Below are 5,429 nucleotides of genomic sequence, written 5' to 3' on the forward strand. Positions count from 1 at the left end.
TAGTTACAATTTATCTGTCTATATACCCAATTAGGTTGTCGATTCATGCATTTAACAAACACAGATTACTTATCACTTACCTACCACATACGAGGCTTTTGGTCAGGCTTATGGTATACAGTGGGGAGCAAAAACAGTACCTGCCCTTGTAGAGCTAACAGTCTAATGAGGAGGCAGGAGGTAAGCAAATCAAGAACTGCACAAATCAATATAGAATTACAAACTCGCTAAATTCAGGAAGGAAAAGGACTCACTGAGAGCATGTATCAGAGGGATCTGCCAAGTTTGGGAGTGAGAGAAGATGCGGCTGATGAGCCGACATTTGATCTTAGATTTGAAGGATGAATAGGCAGCTAAGTGGGCAAAGGCAGCAAGGAGAAAGAACTTTCCGCGCCAAAGGAACAGCAGGTGTGCAGGGCCGGAGGGGGGAAGAGCCTAGCTCCCTGGAGGAACGTTTGCTCCTGGAGGGCACAGCTTGCCTCTGGTTTATATCTTACTGTAGCTCCAGGCCTGGCACACAGAGAAACCAGTAAATGTTTGTTGAACTGAATTGAATGAGATTTTATTATGGAAAGCATCATTAGGTTGGGGGTTGAAAGGCCTAGCTTCTAGTTGCAGCGCCTCTGGGCAATTCAGTTCCATTTTCCAACTGCTTACTGTTCACCCACAGTGGACGAGAACCCAGGGCCAAGCCTGGCTGGGGGATTGAAAGGTCAAAAAACCCCTCTCTGCCCTCTTTAAGCAGCACACGGCCCTGATAGAGTAGCGAACAGGGAGACAAGTCCTTTTCATTGTCTGAGCCTCCTTTTATCTGGTTATAAATGAGAGGTTTGGATTACATGATCTCTAAGGCTCTTTCCAGTTCTGGCCGTCTTGACCTGTTCTTCCTTGAATAATAGCGAGTTAGATGGCAGTGCAGAGCAATGGAAAACGGATTTTTCGATTTCTCCTGCCCTATAGGAGTTACATGCAGTAGGACTGGGGAAACGCAGACCTGAGTTCTGTTTATGGACCATTCTTCCTTTTAAGAGTGTTTCAGGAGCTGTCAGGGTTCACTGCTTCTGGCTGGAATGTTCCAGCATTCAAAGGACCTTTGTTTCTTTCTTTCCTGTCCCTCCTCCTTACCTCCCAGACAGTCTTCTTTTCTACATCTAGGACTGTGTAGTGCAAATCAGGGCTGGAAGGAGCCTTTAAAATGATTTTTTTTTTTTTCTTTTTTAGAGACAAGGTCTTGCTCTGTCTCCCAGGCTGAAGTGCAGTGGCACAATTATAGCTCACTGTAGCCCCAACCTCCTGGCCTCAAGCAATCCTCCTGCCTCAGTCTCCTGAGTAGCTGGGATCACAGATGCATGCCACCCCACCCAGCTAATTTCTTTTTTCAGTAGAGACAGGGTCTCTTTACGTTGCCCGCGCTGGTCTTGAACTCCTGAGCTTAAGTGATCTTCCCACCTTAGCTTCCCAAAGTGCTGGGATTACAGGCGTGAGGCACTATGCCTGGCCAAAATTATCTTATTCCGCTCCTCCATGTAGTGTTTTCATTCCCTAGGCAACAGACCCTCCTGATGAGGCTGTCCTGCCACTATTTGAAGACCTGCAATGGCAGTGAACTCGCCATCTTCACCAAGCATTGCCTGTGAGAGCTTTCTTCCCCTCTGGGATCATGTCCCTGTAATTTTCACCCATTGCTTCTGGCTGTGCCCTTTTGAGCTAAGCAGAACAATTCCACTACATTGCCCCCTTGACAGCCTGTTGGATATTTGAAGACAGTAATCATGTCCTCATAAGCCTGCTCTCCTCTAGGCCAAATATCATCTGTTCCTTCAAATGTTCTTCACTGTTTCAAATCCCCTTAGCATCTGTAAATATCGTTTAGTTTATGTAAGATTTATATCCCGCCTACTTTAAAGAGGATATTAGGCGACTCATCAGTTTATAACATGAAAGAAAGACAATTAGGGATAAAAATGTGGAAGAAAACAGACCAGAGACCATGTAAAGGAAGCACAAATAGATGTTGCCAGGTACCTAAAATGAACTGGATTATAATTGGACTCTGAATTTGGCTCAAAGTTTTATGGCAGCTAGGACAAAATTGGAAACACATTGGGTTATGTGGTTTTATGTTCTGACAGGATCAAGCTTACAAATCATCTTCAGAGAGAATATTTTCCTAAAACGAAACTCCAGACTTGCCTATTACAATTACTTTTTGTGCAGCTGTTTGAGACTGATAGGTATTTTGGTTACACCTCACCTCTTCCCCCACTAGGGGAAAGGAGGCTGGAAGGATAATTAATTAATTAGCCAAATTCCATCTCAGTTTTAAACACCACTATCTCTTTGGGGATCCCCCAGAGAAGAGAGTCTTCCTTTTCCCTTTCTTTTTTTCTTCTGTGTTCCTCACCCATGGCTACTTTTCTACCTTTCTGCTCTCTAAAGTTTGCAATCTTAAGACTCTTTGGAACACCAGACAGCAGCAAATACAGTAAGAAAAGGGTAGTAGCCTAGGGATCACTGATCACAGCAATTGTGTGCAAATCACTTGCCTCTGGTCCTCAGTGTTCTTATCTGGAGAAGGAATTCACCTCGAAGTTCCTTTCAGCTCTGATATTCTGGACTGTAAAGTCTGAGAGAAAGACCAATTTTTTTTTTTTTTTTTTTTTGAGGCAGGGTCTCACTTTGTCACTCAGGTTGGAGTGCAGTGGCATGATCTCAGTTCACTGCAAACTCTGCCTCTTGGGTTCAAGCGATTCTCCTGCCTCAACCTCCCCCATAGCTGGGATTATAGGCGTGCACCACCACTCAAGGCTAATTTTTGTACAGACAGGGTTTAACCATGTTGGCCAGGCTGGTCTCAAACTCCCGGCCTCAAGTGATCTTTCCACTTTGGCCTCCCAAAGTGCTGGGACTACAGGTGTGAGCCACTGCGCCTGGCCAGACCAATGTTTTTTTTTCATTTTGATTTTCCCACCTCGTGCTTGGCAGCTAACAGATTTGGGAGAAAAGGTCTGCTCACGGAAGGGAGAGAGTTGTGAGGATCCAGTAGGAAAAATCAATTTGAGCAGATGCCACCTTTGGATCTGAGGCAAATGTTTCATGGTTCTCAGTATTCTGACGGATTCTTGTTGACTGGATTCTGGCAGTGGTGAGATGTGGTTTTTAAGTCTCTTTCCTGCTCTAGCTCCACGTTCCTTGGCAAAGCTGGTCCCAGGGACTCAGGCTTCTGGGAAATGACTCTGGGAGGCAGCAGGTAGGAGAAAAGGTAGTTCCACAGTTCCTGATGAACAACAACAGTGAACCAATACTAAACTCACCTTGTAGTGTGTGATTCTCGGTGCGTGCAAAATCCATGTGGGCCCCTCCCCTCCCACCATGTCACTCTCCTGATCATAAACCTTTCACAGGGTCGGGTGCGGTGGCTCACGCCTGTAATCCCAGCACTTTGGGGGGCCGAGGTGGGCGGATCACGAGGTCAGGAGATCCAGACCATCCTAGCCAACACGGTGAAACCCTGTCTAAAAATGCAAAAAAATAGCTGGATGTGGTGGCAGGCGCCTGTAATTCCAGCTACTTGGGAGGCTGGGGCAGGAGAATTGCTTGAACCGGGGAGGCGGAGGTTGCAGTGAGCCGAGATCGCACCACTGCACTCCAGCCTGGGTGACAGAGCGAGACTATGTCTCAAAAAACAAACAAACGAACAAAAACAAAAAATTTTCATGACTTTTCATTGCCCATAAGGGAAGGTCCAGGTCCTTCAGTTTGGCAATGAAGTCTTCTCTAAGCTGAATCAAGCTCTGTCTTCCCATCTCCCATCCCTTGCCACACACAAACGCGCGCGCGCGCACACACACACACACACACACACTTCTCTTGAGCAGTCTTCAACCAAACTACATGTGGTTCCCTAACACTGTTTCCCTGATCCTGTTCCTTTCCTCACGGGCGCAAGATTCCTCTCAGCAGGCCTCACCCACTTCTAGCACTTCCACCTGTTGAAATCCTAGCTTAGCTCAAAGACCTTCATTCACATCCATAAAGACTTCCCACCCCCTCCCCACTGTCCTTGTGCCTCAACTCTAACGTTTTCCACATTCTGTCTCATTAGTCATGTTTGTGATTTATGGTTGTGGCTCTCTGAGTAGATTGGGAGCTACCTAAGGGCATAGGCTGTGTCTGATTCACAGAAGCCTCTGTGTCATCTTTTCTTCCCTTGTCTTTCTCCAGAGCACCTGTCGCCATCTGTATTAGTGTCTCAGGGCTGCCATAACAAAGTACCACAGACAGGGTGCTTATAGCAGCAGCGGTTTCCCTCACAGTTCTGGGGGCTGAGAGGCCAAAATCCAGGTGTCAGCGCAGCCATGCTCCCTCTGAAGGCTCTAGGAGAGAATCCTCCCTGCTGCTTGCAGTGGATAGCGGCTGCTGCAGTCCTTGGTATTCCTCGGCTTATAGATTCATCTTTCTGATCTCCACCTCCAGATTCGTGTTCTCCTCATGCATGTGTGTTTCTGTGTCTAATTTTCCCTCTTCTTTTAAGGACAGCAGTCATTGGATTAAGACCTGTACTCATCCAGTACGAGCTCATCTTAAGTTGACTACGTCTGCAAAGACCCTTATTTCCAAATAAGCTCACATTCAGTTTCTGCATGGGTATGAATTTTGGTGGGACATTATTCAACCCCGTTCACCATCCAATGTGCCCTACATATTCTATTTGCTTCTTGTGTCTCTCTCCCACTAGAATGTTAGCGCTGCAAGGTTAAGGATCGTTGTCCTATTTTATTCATTGCTATATCCTCAGCTTTGGGAGCAGTGCGTTACTCATGGTAGACATTCAAAATAGTTTGTAAATAAATCTAAGTACCCATCTGCTTTCAACCGCAGAGGGCATCTGAATAATAGAAGAAGAAAGATAAGGATGGGAACATACATATTGCTTAGAACACAATGTTCTGTGTTTGTTGGATGAATGGACATATATGGTGGATATACTGTATTACTTTAACATTTATGGAGCACTTGTTTTGTACAAGGTACTTTAACATTTATGGAGCACTTGTTTTGTACAAGGTTCTGAGGGAAGATACAAAAATGTGAGAATGAATCATCTGAGTATCGTCACTGTGCCTCTGTGTGACCCTGGGCAAGTCACTTGACCTCTCTGCTTTACTTCCCTCATCTGTAAGACGGGGGGTGGTAATAATAGCACCTACATCATAGGATTGTCATGAGGATTAAGTGAGTCCTTATATGTGTGTAGCACAGTGCCTGGTACACAGTAAGCACCAGAGACATGTTAACTATTACCATTGTAGTTGTTATGTGTTAGCTCTGTGCAAGGTGGTTTTTTCTTTAAAAAAAAAAAAAAAGCCGGGCGCGGTGGCTCAAGCCTGTAATCCCAGCACTTTGGGAGGCCGAGGCGGGTGGATCAC

At 45.8% G+C, this 5,429-nt stretch overlaps 1 pseudogene; it reads right to left on the bottom strand.

The window, feature by feature from the left end:
* LOC119469386 overlaps nucleotides 1-3,351 on the bottom strand; it is a 14,652-nt pseudogene extending 11,301 nt beyond the window's left edge.
* Between the last annotated feature and the right edge of the window lie 2,078 nt (nucleotides 3,352-5,429).

This window comes from Cebus imitator, unplaced genomic scaffold (assembly GCF_001604975.1).
Source record: "Cebus imitator isolate Cc_AM_T3 unplaced genomic scaffold, Cebus_imitator-1.0 Scaffold640, whole genome shotgun sequence".
Taxonomy (NCBI): Eukaryota; Metazoa; Chordata; class Mammalia; order Primates; family Cebidae; genus Cebus; species Cebus imitator.